Source organism: Chrysemys picta, chromosome 25 (genome assembly GCF_011386835.1).
Source record: "Chrysemys picta bellii isolate R12L10 chromosome 25, ASM1138683v2, whole genome shotgun sequence".
Taxonomy (NCBI): domain Eukaryota; kingdom Metazoa; phylum Chordata; order Testudines; family Emydidae; genus Chrysemys; species Chrysemys picta.
The window spans coordinates 6,821,141-6,839,443 of record NC_088815.1 but is presented as its reverse complement, the minus strand read 5'-3'; the positions used below and the strand labels follow the sequence as shown (position 1 = coordinate 6,839,443).

The 18,303-nt window shown below is 45.8% G+C and overlaps 1 protein-coding gene across 3 annotated transcripts in view; it reads left to right on the top strand.

Annotated features, from left to right (window-relative positions):
* The window catches only part of PEAK3 (PEAK family member 3), a 294,394-nt gene that overhangs the window by 3,317 nt on the left and 272,774 nt on the right, over window positions 1–18,303 (top strand). For 2 of the 3 annotated variants that reach the window (XR_010594953.1, XR_010594954.1), the window contains exon 2: window positions 747–939. The gene's annotated coding sequence lies outside the window, so the exon portion shown is untranslated. Of the gene's footprint in view, window positions 1–746; window positions 1,854–2,695; window positions 4,743–18,303 lie in introns of those variants that run through there. The other variant, XR_010594952.1, reaches the window with a different exon arrangement.

Sequence of the window (18,303 nt, the reverse complement as noted above, 5' to 3'; positions counted from 1 at the left end):
GTTTGGAATTTTACGTCAATTTTATTTTTTTTTAAAGACAAGCTCTTGAATTTGCCATATGTTTTCACTGGGGGAGTGGGAATCCGAAAAAATCAAAACATTTCATTTCAACATTTTCCAAATGAAATGTTTTGAACTGAGAAATATCAAAACAACTCTTTGTTCAAATTTGACTTATATTTTAGGTGTGTTTTTTTTTTTTTTAAGTTACACTCAAACTAAATATTTTTGCTGAAAAATGTAACAAATATCTGTTTCGGGTCAACCTAAAACAATTTTTTTTCTCCAATATCTTGGTTCAGCCAGTGAGCCAAAAACCCAGTACAGTTCATTCATGAATAAGCTATGTGAATAACTATTGAAACTCCTTGTAAATTGTCTTCTCTGGCCAGCAGGATTAGTGAGATCAGTTCATGTCCCAGCTCTATCACAGAATCATAGAATATCAGGGTTAGAAGGGACCTCAGGAGGTCATCTAGTCGAACCCTCTGCTCAAAGCAGGACCAATCCCCAACTAAATCATCCCAGCCAAGGCTTTGTCAAGCTGGGCCTTAAAAACCTCTAAGGATGGAGATTCCACCACCTCCCTAGGGAACCCATTCCAGAGCTTCACCACCCTCCTTGTGAAATAAGACAGAATCAAATGCTCTGATGTAAGACTGATTACAAATTGTACCCAACACTTGATTTTTTTTTGTAAAGATGAGAGGCACTTTGCTTTACGGTGTCTTTGCTTTGATTCACAGGATACATTAATGAAGCTTAACGCCATTGCTGAATGGAATTAACTACCATTAACGGAGATAAGATTTATCACTGCTTTGAGGAAGTGACAATTCTGGCTTTTTTACGGGAGCCAGTGGGAGAGGTGAACGAAACTCCGCTTTGTTGACTGTCAAGCCACAAACCCATTAATCTGTACAAACAGAAGCTTCAACTGTGAGTCCCTCTTGAACTATTCACTAACATTTTAAAGCAGCTCCAGCACGGGCCTGTATGAACATGCAGTCAAATTACAACACTCTTCATTCCTTGCTTGGGGTCTAGCCACTGAGGTGCATGTTTCTGATTCACTTATTTGGTGGTTAATATTTAATCTAATGGTGACTCATCAAGCGCTTGAACCTCAGAAGTACTGAGAATCAGCAACTCTGATTCAAGACCAATGGATCAAGCCTAATTAGTGATGGAATTTATAAGTACGGGGGCAGCCATGTTCCAAGTTTTTCTCTTGTTACATTTGGAAATTAACTGTAGTGTTGGTGAAAGGGGCTGAACTGACAATGCTAGAGACTGGCTTCCTTCAGCTGAAATACTTCACAAACACACACACAATCTACTGTACAGTCCCTTCATAGTGGTAGGAATGACCATGCAAAATGCAGGGCAATAATGAACTGAGCCAAAGGTACCACCTTCTTCCAACAACTCATCCATGATCATTAGGACCCTGGGACAGTAAGGAGAAATGTCTCCTGACATGCACTTAGGGGAACACAACCATCTGACCTACGCGGTGGCCTGGGCCTATGCATCTTGTGGGATGGTGGGCACTGAAGTAGCCCTGTGCTGGTTCTGCAGGGAATGTCTATATGTTGGAGAAGCTATTTATCCAGCCATTGACCACGTTGGCATGTACGGAATAAGGTAGGGAGCTTCTGTGGCAAAGACCTACCTTCAGCTGATGCCACAAGCAGTGTTCAATTTGTGGAGCGATGTGCCAGCCAGGGTGTGCTGAATGCTGATCCTCCTCTTGGGTATGGTGTCCTCTGGGCCCGGCGTTGTGGTGACGGGCATGTCTGGTGGCACAGTGCAGCGTTGCCCATGTGGAATCCCCAGTCCCCTCCCTTCAGGTTTCAGAGTAGCAGCCGTGTTAGTCTGTATCCGCAAAAAGAACAGGAGTACTTGTGGCACCTTAGAGACTAACAAATTTATTAGAGCATAAGCTTTCGTGGACTACAGCCCACTTCTTCGGATCCTTGTAATAAACCCCGATGCCAACTCTGTCCACATATCTATTCAAGTGACATCATCATAGGACCTAATCACATCAGCCATACCATCAGGGGCTCGTTCACCTGCACATCTACCAATGTGATATATGCCATCATGTGCCAGCAATGCCCCTCTGCCATGTACATTGGCCAAACCGGACAGTCTCTACGCAAAAGAATTAATGGACACAAATCTGACATCAGGAATCATAATACTCAAAAACCAGTGGGAGAACACTTTAACCTGTCTGGTCATTCAGTGACAGACCTGCGGGTGGCTATCTTACAACAGAAAAACTTCAAAAAGACTCCAACGAGAGACTGCTGAGCTGGAATTGATATGCAAACTAGACACAATCAACAAAGGATTGAATAAGGACTGGGAATGGCTGAGCCATTACAAACATTGAATCTATCTCCCCTTGTAAGTATCCTCACACTTCTTATCAACCTGTCTGTACTGGGCTAGCTTGATTATCACTTCAAAAGTTTTTTTTTCTCTTACTTAATTGGCCTCTCAGAGTTGGTAAGACAACTCCCACCTGTTCATGCTCTCTGTATGTGTGTATATATATCTCCTCAATATATGTTCCATTCTATATGCATCCGAAGAAGTGGGCTGTAGTCCACGAAAGCTTATGCTCTAATAAATTTGTTAGTCTCTAAGGTGCCACAAGTACTCCTGTTCTTTTTCCCTTCAGGTTTGACTCCTGCAAGCCCCATGTGTCCTGCGACTGTTCATCTGGGAAGACCTGCTTCCAATGGCTAATGACAATCAATGGTGGCCCTGCTCTGTGATCATGCTCCATGCTTGTACCTGGCTGGGAAGTAGGAATAGACCTTGGCTTGGGGTCTGAGTCATGGAACAACAAACATTGTTTTGTGCTCCCTGAATGTGAAGTTCTGCTGAATTCAGCGAGGCCCACGTTCTCATGGTGCTGAGGCTCCCTCCCTGTCCCCTTCTAGGGGTGCAATGCTTCGAGGTACAGGCCTGCCCCAGACATAACTATAGTCTGGTCTCTGTTAGACATGATGTTGCATGGACTGATGCCTGGCACCGCAACCAATGCCTGGCCTGTGCCAAGCTCCGCTCTTTGCAGCATGCAGTGCCCGACTTTGCCCCACGGTTACCAACAGAGTAGACCGTGACAGGGCAGTGGCACTTAGAACGGGTTAGAATATGATCAATGGTATGCCAGAGACCCCACTCTGAATATTAGCCAAGGGCTCCTGTTCACCAAGCTGGTCAAAGCCTGAGTGCCCCCCCTCTAGCTCTGGGAGAATGCAGACAGACGCTTCTGGACAGCTATGGGCAAGGCAAAGCATCACCCCCTCTCTGAATTCCACGCCTTAATAAACGTATGCCTGTTGTTAACTATGCCTGGGTCTGCTGGGTGTCTGTTCCTTTGATTCTGGGGTCATTGCCAGAAAGAGAAGTACCCAACCGTGACAGGAAGATTTACTGCCTATTTACAGCCAGCTTAAAGTTCCTCTTGTCCTATTCATGCCAACTAAGCATGTGTGTGTGCACAGCCCGAGTGGCAAAGGTTCTGCGGCAGAGCTCTGACCAAGGGTATTGAATATTCTCACTGTGAAACGTGTATTCATAAATCCTCCGCTTTTTCATCTGGTTAACTGCTTTAGTGGAAGTGGTCTGGCCTTCGGGTTTTGGGGACAGTTGTAGTCTCTGCTATGCTGAACTACATAGTGTATCCGATACTGTGGACAGCAATAGAGTTCATAGTATACAAAAAAAGCCTCTGGATTAAAAGAGTATTATGAGGTTGCAAAGCCAAGCACTCAAAAGTTAGGAAATGCCAGAATTATGGTTGCCTTGTGCAACCTTCATTCAGTTCCCTTGTGCGTATACATTATGATACAGGGTTGAATTGCCTGATCACTTACTATTTTTCCATAGGTTACCCCACTAGTCCCTGACCTGCTAGCTCCCAGCCCTCCTCCCCTGCCCACCTTCAGCTCCCAGTCCCAGTCTCCATGCCTGGTCAGTCCCAGTCTCCCACACCCCAATTCCAAGTCTCCATTTCCCACCCCAAGGATTTCTTGTCCCAATCTGTTCTCCACGCCCCACCCCCCAGGAGCACAGGAGAGGTTGTCTCCTTGCTTTCAGTTCCGCTGTCTGGCCCCAGACCCGAACACACCACTACAAGCCACAGCTGCAATAGCAGGAAAATGTGGTTGCGCGTGAGCACGCTCAGTGTTGATGAAATCTTCTTTTGCCGCTAAAAGCTCAGCTCAGCTCTAGCAAATCTCTGCTGAGCATGTGTGAGCTCTGATTTTTTTTTTTCCAGAGGCTTAGAACATGGCCAAATTTGGGTGCATTTTCATAAGGTGGCAAAGGGCACATCCTTGCCACAAAGGCCATCCCGCAGCCAAATGTCAAGTCCCTGCTCCAACGCTTGGAGGCACTAGAGCGTCTCAAAGAAGAGGTTGCCCAATGTTTTTAACACAGGCAGACCAAAGTGCTTTTTCACTAGCCTCATTCTTGGAAATGGCTGAAGCATCTTGGCTGAAATTTTCCAAAAAAATCGGTCTGAGGCAGACCCATCACGGGTCTTCTCGTGTTGACTATGTCAATGGCGAAGGGTATTAAAATCGGAAACCAACTCAGTGCTGGGTTTGTGGAACTTAATGCTGGGCAAGTAGTGTTGGTGGAGGTTCCACAGAGTCACATCCAGCAGTGGGATGAAAACAGAGGGAGGGATAGCTCAGTGGTTTGAGCATTGGCCTGCTAAACCCAGGGTTGAGAGTTCAATCCTTGAGGGGGGCCATTTAGGGATATGGGGCAAAAATCTGTCTGGGGAGTGGTCCTGCTTTGAGTGGGGGTTGGACTAGGTGACCTCCTGAGGTCCCTTCCAACCCTATGATTCTAATGTAGTTGGTGGGTGTGTGGCTTTTTTTTTTGAGGGGTGGGGGTAAGTTGGGGAATCCATACGGATGATAAAATTCAGATATGAACTTCATGCATGAATTTACTCTTGAGATTTCTCATTGCTTAATAGTTAAATCGTTAGTTAAGCTGGCTGGGAGATAAAAGCAGCCTGGATTTATCTAGTCTTAGGGCTGGTGTACACTACCGCTTAAGTCGATGTAACTTACGTCGCTCAGGGTGAGAAAGACACCCCCCCCAAGAGATGTAAGTTACATTGACTTAAGCGCTGTCCACACCGCGCAACGCCGGGGGGAGATGCTCTTCCACCAACATAGCTCTCGCGGAGGGGGAGTCGTGCCAATAGGAGAGCGCTCTCCTGTCCGCATAGCGTGTCAATGTAGCCCAGTCGTGTAGACTTGCCCTGAGACTACAAATCACTCATCAGGATTTCTGACTGTTTCCCGCTCACACAGAACACTGGGTTGGGAAGAGGGTCCTGCAGAATCAAGATTTAGTCGCAGTCTTAAAGGTAAGGACTGTATCCACCTGAAATCCCAAACAGGGGTTAAAAATGTCTTCCTTATACCCTGTGTGTGGGAATTGGCTATATTGCAAACATAAGAACTTCCATACTGGGTCAGACCAAAGGTCCATCTAGCCCAGTCTCCTGTCCTCAGACAGTGGCCAATGCCAGGTGCCCCAGAGGGAATGAACAGAACAGGGAATCATCAAGTGCTCCATCCCGATGCAAAAATGCATGGCTTAACGTACCAATGCAGCTCCACCAGTCCCACCGCTGGTAGAAGCTGTAGTGGAGACAGGATGTGAGTGTTTTTAGGCAAAATAATTGTAAGCACGTCGGAGCCCTGTACCCTGCAGCTTTCACTATTACTGTCACCAATGGAACTAAACTGGTGGGCACCTGTGGTGAACTGGGCGCATAACCAAATTTTCCAGTTTGCTGACAATTCTGACTCAAAACCTTTTGATTTTGTGAATTAACATATTTAATTAAATGTTTTGACTTTTTCAGAGTTTTTTAGCCAAAACAACTTGGTGAAACCGACACGAATTCACAAAATGCTGCCGAATCTGCATTTTATGCCAGAAAAATTTGACCACGCTCTAGCTATGGGTTGTGGTTTGGGCAGCAAAAATGCAGCCTTTCCGGGACAACTTTCTTAGTAACCCAGGCAGTGGTGGGTTGATTTATGGTCCAAAGCAGGGAGTTGCTGTACTTAATATATTTTTATCCTAGCTAGTATAACTGTGGATATTTTAATTTCACACAAATGTCTAATCCTTTTTCTGAAATCTACTAAGCTCTTGGCCTCTATCTTGTGGCAATGAGTTCCTCATGTTAAATATGTCTCATGTAGAAAATTATTTCCTCTTAACTTTAAAGTGCATACATACATAAATTTTGTTGCCTTTTAATTATATTTAGTTTCCTTTGTGCTCGTATTACCAGGGACACAGGGTAAATAGGTGGACTTGATTTACCTTCTCTAAACCATTCATTATTGTTACTTCTAGCATGTCCCACATTATTAATCTCTTCTCTAAAAATGAGGTATTCCTAGCAATCTCTCCTCAGATGGAAATCATTCCAAGACTCTTGTCATTTTCCAAATCTGATTTATACTTTCTGAGATAAGGTGACCAGAACTGAACATACTATTTAAGGTGGGAATGTGCCATCACTGTCCATAATTAATGAGATCTCTACAATGACACTTGGGTCTTCCAGCAGATTTAGGATCCATCAATGTCGATGAGTAGTTCAAATTTTTTCTTCTAATGGGTATCACCTTGCACTTGGCTACACTTACTTTCGTCTGCCATCATAGAATCATAGAATATTAGGGTTGGAAGAGACCTCAGGAGGTCATCTAGTCCAACCCCCTGCTCAAAGCAGGACCAACCCCAACTAAATCATCCCAGCCAGGGCTTTGTCAAGCCAGGCCTTAAAAACCTCTAAGGATGGAGATTCCATAACTTCCCTAGGGAACCCATTCCAGGGCTTCACCACCCTCATGTTGCAATGGTAAATGGTGTCATGACCTGCCCCTTCCTTGGTTTACACCTTATTCAGCACTGGGGTGTCTCTAGGGTGCTAGAACAGCCTTTTTATTGGGCAGTCGTGGGTGCTTTTCTTAACTCTATTTTGAGGGCCCTGCGGATCTCTTTAAAACCTACTGACTGACCACATCTCTGACTCCTAGGTTTGACAAAACACTGCACTATTATTTAACCCGAGTAAACATAACATAACCAACACAATAGTGTTCAGTAACCTTCCTACTTCCTAGTGCAATAGGGTCAGCTTAATCTTATAAGAGCCCAGCAGTTCTTCCCCTCATGACCTGCTGTGAGCCTGCTCCCTCCCTCGCGGGAGCCAACTAACAGTCCTTCAGATTCTCTCTCTCCCACACACCCACACACACACACACACACACCAAGTTCTGAACAAGCAGTCTGAATAGTGTTTCCGTCCAGGGATCCTAGCCTCTGTGTCTCCATGCACCCAGCACCATGTGGTCCTTTTGCCCTTTGTCCCACAACATACCCCGTCATACAATTTTGCTTGTCATTTCTCCTATGACACCATCTAAGATCAAACCATTTTCAAATCAACATAGTTCCTCTCCCACACGTAGCTTTGTTAGGTCCTTGGAAATTCCTCAAAATCCTCTTTAGTCTTGACAGACCTAAATACTTTTAGGTTTACTTCGATACTAAATACTTTTAATACTTCGATACTAAATATTTTTGAATTCCATAAATGTTACACCGGTCACTGTTTGCCCTCTCTTCCAGATCATTACTAAATAATCCTGCCTCTTGTTCGTACCATTGGGACACACCGCTATTAACCTTGCTGTGCTGAAAATTGACCGTTTATTCCTACTCTTTGTTTTTAAACATTTAACAAGCGTCCCATCCACGATGGAACTCTTCCTCTGACTCCATAGCTACCTAGCCATTCATGCTGCTTTGACCCCAGCATGCTTATCTAACTGTATTTTCATTACCGACCTTCCCTAGCAAAAGAAAAAAAAAGATTTACATCTTTGTGGCAGGTACTCAAATCATCCTAGGAGTGGGACATTTTCTCCATGACTCTTACAATACAGACACATCTGATAAGTGTGATTCATTCTCTGGTCGTCTGATTTATTTATTTTTACTGTAGTGGAAGGCTTCTGGAACGGCATACATTAAAATAAAATAAAGAAACAAACGCTGCAACTGAATGGTTTAGATTCTCCTGATACTCCTCTTCAAGCTTAAGAATTTGAGGTGAATGCATCAAGTTTGAACTTGCCAGGGGTAGGAGATTACTGCGGCTCCAGGGGTGTGCTTGTTGATTTTGTTTAGTCAGTGCCAGCCTCTATGTATCTTTGGGGTGGCTTCAGGTTCCAAACTCATCTCTCTCACAGTCATCTCTTGTTTTTCTCCGGGAGGAAGAATGGAGCTCATGACAGGTTGAAATGTTATAACAAGATCAGATGGCAGTGACACGCAGGTGAGCGTGAAATCATTTCACCTCTGGAAACCAAGGCTCCAATTCTGACTCAGGTCATAAGTGAAAATGCATTTGGTGTCCACAGTATGGTCCTTATACATACGCATCACAAAATCATCCTGCATGCTTGACGTAGGGCTGGACTGGAAGGGCAGGCGAAGGGTCAGGGTTAGGGTTAATCAGCAGAGCTGCCTGGGGACTGAGGACAGGAACAGCAGGGATGCTGTAGGCCTGGATTTAGCTGCTTTGGCACACCTGGGAGGAAACAAGGGCAAGACTAGCTACCACAAGGTGTTGCTGCTCAAGGCTGAGATGTAAAAAAGATGGGGAAAAGTTGTTCTGTTTTGCCACAGAGGGCAGGACAAGAGGCCCTGGGCTCAAACGACAGCAGAGCAGATTTAGATTAAATCTCAGGAAAAACGTCCTAACTGTAAGAACAGTTGGCCAATGGAACAGACTGCTGAGGGAGGTCATAGAAGCTCTTTCACTGGAGGTTTTCAAAAGGAGGCTGGATAGTCACCTGTCTTGGATGGTTTAGACCCAACAAATCTTGCATCTTGGCAGGGGTTAGACTAGATGCCCCTTGCAGTCCCTTGTAACCCTACCGGTCTATGATTCTAAGGCCTGATCTACACTGGGGGGCAGGGGATCGATCTAAGTTACGCAACTTCAGCTATATGGATAATGGAGCTGAAGTCGATGTACTTAGATCTACTCACCGTGGTGTCTTCACTGCGGTGAGTCGACTGCTGACGCTCCCCCGTCGACTCCGCCTGTGCGTCTCGCTCTGGTGGAGTACCGGATTCAACGGGAGAGCACTCAGCGGTCGATTTATTGCGTCTAGACTAGACACGATAGATCGACCCCCGCTGGATCGATCGCTGCCCGCCAGTCTGGCGGGTAGTATAGACATACCCTAAGACTGAGATGTGTTGACAGAGCAGTGTTTGCAGAAAGTCCGGTAAGTGGAACTATTCACTACAGTGTCCACTTTCAGAAACCCCCATTTGCAGTAGACTTGTGGTGTCTGTCTTTAGACAAATGTGTTTTCGAAAATGAGGGGGAAGGGTTGCAGCAACTAACTGTTAAGCTGCAGGGATTGATCTATCCAGCCCTTTTTTTAAGCCGCTTTTTTCCTTTTCATAATAGACCATGAGCCTCTTAGGAGAACATAGCTTTGATCAGGGGGTTGGAATAGATGACCTCCTGAGGTCTCTTCCAACCCTAATCGTCTGTGATTCTATGATAGACTAGAAGTGTCAGAAAATGAATGAGCAAGGAGTGAAGTGGAGACAGTTATATGAGGCATCGTGTATATTTCCTGGTGCCCCTTCCCTGCCTCTGCCAGCCATGAGTGGGAGGTGTCACCTTTAAACCTAAATCTGCACCAGTTTTCACCTTGATCGATCGGTCCTTCAGCCCTCATATAGATTGTGCAGATCACAACACATCTTCCATTCTTCTCTTATCCTGGCCTTCCTTCTCCATGTGTGGCCATGCCTTTTTGCAATGAAATCTTCCCCTCAATTTGGAAGTCGGCCGAGTGGTCATTTCAGTTCCGGTGGGTACCACTCGGCGACCGCTGAAGTCCATCGATTGTCAGTGAGCCTAGCTATATGCCCGGCCCATCACATTTTATTGCTTTCAACCATGATGTCCTGCACTCCACTCTGCTGCCTGATCACTTCATTGGGGACTCGGTCATGGACTGAAATCCCCAGAATTCTTCTTTTCATCATCCTCTCTGTGACAGTCACTGCCGTACAACATTGCCAGCAGTACTGTTGAATTGAAGAGGTTGGCATGTGTTGCATTGTTGATTTTTTTTCCTTGGAGGATATCCTTGATAGAACTAAATGCACGCCAACCAGCTTTCTTTCTTCGAAAGAGTTCACCTTCCTGATCGTGGCACATGTTAATTTCTTGGCCCAAATAGATGTATTGTTCAGCTTCTTCTATTTGTTCTCCCTTGACTATTATTTGGGCTTTTGGCAAGGCATCAGACCACATAAATTTCATTTTAGAGCGGTTCATTTTTAGTCCGACTTGGCTGCTTTTCATGTCGAGTTCTTGCAGCATTTTCTGTAGTTTGATATGTTTTCGGCAATCAACACGATATCATCCGCGAATCTGAGGTAGTTTAACTGCTCTCCACTGATGCTGATTCCAGCCTTCCAGTTCATCTGCCTCATTTTGAGGCAGGCTGTGAAGAGTTACAGTGAAACCGTGTCTCCTTGCTTCACACCTTTTTTGACTGGGATGCAAAGGGAAGTGTTGAACAGAGTTATATCCATAGTGCAGTCAGTTTCCTTCCTTTAGTAGTTTGATGTAGTTTGTGTTGATGCCCTGCTCTGCAAGAGCTTTCAGCATTGCATTGATCTCTACACTGTCGAATGCTTTTTCATAGTCAACGAAGGCAATGCATAAAGGAAATTTGTATTCTCTTGAGCACTCCAATAGCTCGTTTATAGTGAAGATATGGTCCAGTGTGCTGAAATTCCTTCTGAAACCTGCCTGCTCTCCTGGCTACTGCTCGTCCAGGCTCTGTGAGAGTCGGTTTGTTGTTGTTTTTTGTAAATAGTTTGTAAACCTGTGAGAGCAGGCATATTGGACGATAGGTTTTTAGTTTAGTTCTGCTGCAAAATCCTACCTCAACACCTCAAAGAGGCTCATTGATGACTCTGGCTTGTCTGACAGTGATGATAGCGGAGTGTATTCTCCAGTGGTCCTACCATGCTATTAAGGTGTCAGACTGCCAACCCAGGAAGGGCACAGTTGTCCTCCTTCTTGAGGTTGGGTGCTAGCTAAATTGAGGAGGGAAACATGCCACTGACAGCACAGCCATGCCCAGGGGGTGGCTGAAGAAATGGCTAAAACAACATGAATAAATGGACCCCAATTCCTTGCATGTCCCTCGATCCATTCTACAGTGGTGGTGCAGAGTTTGATCAATGAGAGGCTGCTAAGAATCTCAGGGGCCAGAGAAAGGACTGCCCTCTCAGTTTGTACCTACAACTGCAGGACACTGACAAGGGATGACCATGACCCTATCAACCATCTGTGATGTTCTGAGTGTAATATAATATGGCAGCATCGTCACACCATCTAATGGAGGAGAAGGCAAGGACAGCCTGTGATGTCCTTGGTCTCTGCAAAACATGACGAAGAAAGGAGATGGAAGCGAAATGGAGAGACAGAAGCACCATCATGTTGGGAAAAGGAGAAGGCCCAAGAACTGTTGGAGGAATCAGTTTTATTGTCATCAGGGAATGGTCTTCAAAAGTCATCTGCAAGTTCAAGTAATCACGCATTGGAGTACTGTACCTTCAACTTAACAAGAATAGCACCCTCAAGATTATCTAGATCTACGCGCCCACATGCACAAGTGGAGATGATGATGTGGAAGAATTTCATCAGGAGCTTGAGGAAACCCTCACTCGAAAATCCACATATATGATCAGCGAATGGAATTAATGAGTGACTGGCAACTCTGGCGGAGACAAAAGACATGTTCATTGGTAACACCCGGTTTAAGAAAAAGGCCAAGAGAAGGTGGACATGAATCATGCCCAATGTGAAGAACAAGAAAGAGCTCAACTATATTCTGATCAATAAGCAGCGCATTGTACAAGACTTCTCAGTAGTGCCATCATTCAACACCGGTAGTGACCATCACTTGCTCAGAACAAGGCTCAACTTCAACATAAAGGTGGAGAAGAAAGCACTACAGATGGAAAATCAGAGACAGCGGCCGAAAATATTCGAGGCAATCCTGAAAGCAAACATTTCCAAGGAAGACTGGAGTCTCCTAGATAACTGCAACGAGGACTATAAAAACTTCACTGATAAGTTGAGGCAATGTGTGAAATTAGCTGAGAAAGAAAGACCAAAAAGAGCAAAGGGAAGAATCTCGGAGGAAACGAGGAACTTGCTATAGAAGCGGAGGAATATGAAGCAAAATGATGGTGACAAACTTGAGTACTCCCTCCTCTGCAAGCTGATCAGAAGAAGACTAAAGGAGGCCTTTGAGAAGAACCAAAATGAAAGGCTCTTAAAGACAGCTGAAGATCGCAGAAGCCTCAAAAATGCAAGCCGGAACTGATGCTGTACAGGTCGACAATAACGGCACTGAAGAACAAGGATGGAAACGCAGTAATTGACAGAAAAGGGATGGAAGCAGTCTGCAAAGATTTCTACACCAAACTGACCAGGAGTACTTGTGGCACTTTAGAGACTAACAAATTTATTTCAGCATAAGCTTTCGTGGGCTACAGCTCACTTCTTCGGATGCATAGAATGGAACACACAGACAGAAGATATTTATACATACAGAGAACATGGAACTGTTCACGTCTCAAATGTCCCACTACCAACACTTCAACAGACCAAACCACGCGTACTCCCGGTCCTTGTACAGTAGTCTGGAAAGGTTGAGAGTCACTGGACTAAATCTGGTGGTCCCTTCTGGGCTTAAATTGTATGACTTCGAGGTCCAGAAAAGTGTATTAAAAACAAAAAGGACACATGCAGACTGGGCCTGGTAGCCTATTCTTATGAGGTTATATTGTGAGATTCTCTGCTTCCAGTTTGCCAAAATATCACAAAATCTACTCTTATCCTGCAAAACGACGCTGTACTTTAGCTGGGATAAATTACTTTGTTCTGATTATTATCAGGCTAAGAGGTTTCTTTATTCAAAATTACCCACTGAAGAATAACAATGGCCAAATTTATCCATAGTGTAAGTCCATTTGCTTTAGAGGGTTGACACCAGAGAAAAATTTGGCAGCCCAAAGTGTTTTCTGGTGAAAATAACATTAAGGATTCTAGTTTGCCTGAGTCTAAATAATTGAACATGATATGATTAGGTCATCTTTTTGATGGGCTAATTTAATTATGTATATTTAGAAAAGCTTTTCTCTGCAGCTGACAAATTTTATATTTCTGTTGAGTCAGGCAGATGAAGGTACAGATATTGACAGTATCGTTTATATGGGGTTTCATACTTAATTTGATCATACTATGAATAGACTTAGCAGAACGATTTTTTTTAATTAAGCATTTTTTTCTATTTTTATCTATATATTTTCACAGTTGTGGGAAATTACGGGCAGGGTCACAACAGCGGTGGTCAGACAAGAATCGAATGACGGTGAAGTTGAGGTTCAAAAAGTTAAAGCTTTGTCACTGTTAAAACACAAATTGTCAACATCACATGCAACATGTACAAAGTACATATCCTTAAACCACACTCTAAGTTCTCAAGCAGCATTTTTCTTTCTTTGCCGTTCTGTAAACGTAGTTGGTTTGTGTGTGTGCAGTGAAATTGACGTGTGACATACAGAAATCTAATCCTTCCCAGCCTGAGTTCATTAAGGAATATTTAGATTGATTGGAGGGGCATGAGCAAGAATAAACATTTGACCACTTTTGGAGGGCACATTCTGTGCCCCCGGGACTGGAGAAGCTGGCTCTCCTCCCAGGCCAGAGGAGTTCTGTGCCCCCTCTGATTATTGGCTTGGCTATTTGTACAGGAGATTATCAACTCATTTCACATGAGCTTTTGAACTAGGGTGACCAGATAGCAAGTGTGAAAAATCAAGACAGAGGGTGGGAGGTAATAGGAACCTATATAAGAAAAAGCCCCAAATATCGGGACTGTCCCTATAACATCAGGACATCTTGTCACTCTATTTTGAACAGCCATGAGGTGGGATCTATTCTTGTCATCCCCAGATCTGGGCTAGTTTCTAATACCCAGAGGGACTAGTTCCTCAGCTGCTGTGAATAGTTAGAACCATCTGTGGATCTGCCTCTGAATCAGCCAAAGCCAAACCCCTTTAATTCCCTTTTAAGTCTTCCATGATCTTGACCAAAGCTTGTTTTAGACCAGAGGTGGGCAAACTATGGCCCGCGGGCCACATCCAGCCCCTGAACGCCTGGCCCGGGAGGCTCGCCCCTGGCCCCTCCCCAGCTGTTCCCTCTCCCCCGCAGCCTCAGCTCGCTGCACCGCCGGCGCAGTGCTCTGGGCGGCGGGGCTGCGAGCTCTTGCCGGGCAGCTCAGCTACAGAGCCGTGGTCTGACCCGGTGCTCTGGGCAGCGCGGTGGCGTGGCTGGCTCCAGCCGGGCAGCGCAGCTGCCTGTCCTGGTGCTCTGGGCCACCAGCCACCGGTGCTCCAGGCAGCGTGGTAAGGGGGCAGGGAACGGGGGGGTTGGATAAAGGGCAGGGGAGTTCGGGATGATGGTCAGGGGGCAGGGGTGTGGATAGGAGTTGGGGCGGTCGGAGGGCGGGGAACAGGGGGTTGAATGGGGGCAGGGGTCCCACGGGGGCAGTCAGGGAGAAGGGGTGGTTGGATGGGGTCATAGGGGGGCAGTCAGGAATGAGAGGAGGGGTTGGATGGGGTGGGGGGGCAGTCAGGGGACACGGAGGGGTGGATGGGGCAGGGGGCCCATCAGGGGACAGGGAACTGGGGTGGTTGGATGAGGCAGGTGTCCCGGGGGGGCCGTCAGGGGTAGAGAAGTGTGGGGGGGGTCTGATAGGGGGCGAGGGCCGGGCCCTCCATACAATTTCAGAAACCCAATGTGGCCCTCAGGCCAAAAAGTTTGCCACCCCTGTTTTAGATGCAAGAGCAGGGACAGCCTGGGGAACTCCTGTTTAAAGGCCGAGCATGTTCCTTCCTTTTGGCACCAAGAACATCTGAGTCAGAAAAGGCCAGGGTGAAAGTTTTTGGGAGGGACCTTAGATAAATCATACATGAATTTCACTTCAAGGTACAGAATTTAAGATGTTGAAACCTTTGGTGTGGTTAGGGATCTTGTTTCACATTGATTGTCATAACCTAAAGGCCCAGGGCTTGGGAAACTGTTTCTCTTTCACAAATTGTTATTGTTGTATGAACTTTGGGCCTTCCGTTGCTTTTGAAAGTGGGAGATTGACAGACTTTAACCCGAGCCCCGGCACAGAGCCATCTCCTCCACCCAGCACACTGCACCTCCATCCGGACTTGCAACATTCCTCTTAGTCCAGCCCTGGGCCCTTCCGAGGTAGACAATGCAAACCGAGCCCAATTGCACCTTGGTTCGAACTATAGAATCGCTATATCAGATCAAACTTCAGGTATTGCTAATCTCATAGCTTGTAACTGCTTACCGAACAAGCAAAGCACTGGTTAGTCCTGCAGCCTGAAACTAGAATCAGAGTATTTGTCCATCTAGTGCAGTACTCTATCTCCAAGCAGTGGCCAGTACCTGATGTTTCAAAGAAAGTGGAAACATCTATAATTTACCCGAGAGACAAGGTGGGGGAGGTAATGTCTTTTATTGGACCAACTTCTCTTGGAGACGGAGACGGAGACAAGCTTTTGAACTTCACAGAGCTCCTCCTCGGGTGGGGGAAAGGTACTCTGAGTGTCCCAGCTAAATACAAGGTCGAACAATTTAGTTTAGTGTAAGTTGTTCCACCTTGTATTTAGCTGGGACAGTCTGAGTATCTTTCCCAGACCTGAAGAAGAGCTCTGTGAAGCTCGAAAGCTTGTCTCTCTCACCAACAGACCTTGGTCCAATAAAAGACATTACCTCACCCACCATGTCTCTCATCCGGGAACTGACACAGCTACAACAACACTGCATATCATTTACTTGGTCAATTGTGCAATGCTACAGTTGGGGGAAATAATTCCTTCCTGACCCCTGCAAGCGATCATCTTATACCCTGAAACATGACACTTGACCACCCTCATTGTAGCTTGCATAACTATAAATGTTGCTAGAGTTCAGGACATTTTTATTTCCATGTTGATTATTTATACTACACCTCTACCCCGATATAATGCGACCCGATATAACACGAATTCGGATATAACGCGGTAAAGCAGCACTCCAGGGGGGGGCGGGGCTGCGCGCGCCGGCGGATCAAAGCAAGTTCGCGGTTTCACCTATAACATGGTAAGATTATTTTTTGGCTCCCGAGGACAGCGTTATATCAGGGCAGAGGTGTAACTTCATAGCAGAGGTAGGCTGCAAAAATGAAATCCCAACGTGCATTCAGATTTTCCCCAACATTTAGTGGGGTTCTGATACATGTTTTGGGTTCAAGTCCATCTCTAATTCACACTAATTCACCAGTTGTTATCAAGGTTGGTATTCGCATGGGTGGTGATATGCAAATAGGCTGATTCATATTCAGACAGGTCTGCTTCTGTTGATGCTTGTGTAAAGCCCTTTGTGAACGCCGGGAGGTGGAGTACCTATGCCAACAGGAGGTAGCATCCTAAGTGATATAATGGAGCAGCAGCACACAAGCACCCTGTAAGTGCACACAAGCACCCTGTAAGCCTTCAGACAGTGAGCTAACTGCTTGAGGGATAGCAAAGGGTTCTCCCATTAAATCTGACTTCTGAGTGTTTATAAAACATCACAGTCTGTAACAGGGGCTGGCCTTCCCCCAGTAAAACCAAAAAGCATGTGTGCTAATATATATCCAAAATTACCACCACCACCCACTTCCGGTGGTGCCGTATTAATCTCCCTGCCTAGCTATTTGGACCCCACTACCTCCTTTTAGGTTTTCTGACTTGTCTCTGTGATCTTCCAGCCACCCTTCCAGGGAAGGTCAGGAGTTACATAGTTGGGTTAGTTGGCCACGTAACGAGCCACCTGCCAAACACACCCAGCTTCTTAACCCCTGCTGGTCCTGGCTACATTCCTGCAGTAGGCTGCTAGGCACAAAGGTAACAGGTTTCATTTCTAGGAACTAATGCATGGCGGGGTACTTTAAGTCTAGGTGGATTCTCACTCTGAACCCTGGAGGGCCATTTTACTTTGTCACAAAATCATTAAACTCCGAGCCACAATTTTAAAAGTAGATCTGCTTAGAGCATAATAAAATGACCGAAGTCAACTTCAAAAGGCCTCTCCTCCAGCTAGGCTCCCTCAGCAAAAGCCTGGGCAAAAGGTAAACTTTGTGTGGTTATTATCTTGGGTAAGTGGAATGATCGACCTTGGATAAAACTGCACTAAAATGGTGGCTACATGCTACTCAAGGCACCTAACTCCTGGGAACTTGGTGGTGGTTAGGAATTTGATGGTTCAGATGTAGTGTTAACATTTAAAGTGGAAGATCAAGAGGTCTCATCAATGCCCTGAACAGGTATAAGCAAACAAATCTAAGTCTTATGAAAGCTCACGTTCCTTCGTATTCAGTCTCTTCCCTTTGTGCCTGCACAAGACACGCTGTACCCTTTGCAAACCACCTCAGGCTGTTTGCAGATTCGTAACCTGAGGAACTGGGGTTGCCATAGTGGTGTCTCCTAATAACTACTGGTGTAGAATGTCACAAGTCACAAAGTTGAGATCCAAATCTGGAGCCAAACATACCCACCTTTCAGGGTAACCTGCTTCCTGATGCATCTGACGTGCAGGTTCGTTGCCGTCATTGTGGAACAGAAGACAGGCTTTGTATTGTGATTTTATTTTCTGATAGCACCCAGAGGCCTCCAAAGATGCAATGTTTCATGCCCCATTCATCCAACGGCAGACCCCCCAACCTGGGCCCGGCTCACGCCACGCTCCACCCTTTGCAGCGCACTGTGGCCTGTGCGTGAACGGTGCTGGCCACGTGTGAGGGTCAGCTAAGTAGTGCTGACCTGAATGCATTGCCAGATGTTATCTCCCAGCAGTGGGAGTTGACTAGCTCCATCTTTGTGGCTTGGCCCTCAGGCCAGGTCACTGTGTATTTTCCTCTTCTGGGGTATCAAAGTCTCTCCATCCACCCTGTCTCTGGTATTTTTTCCATTCACTACCCAAATTATGCCACTCCCCCAGTGACTGGTAAGGGGAACCCAGACCAACCCTCTACTGCAGGTTCCAGCTCAGGGACCCTCTAATCAGCA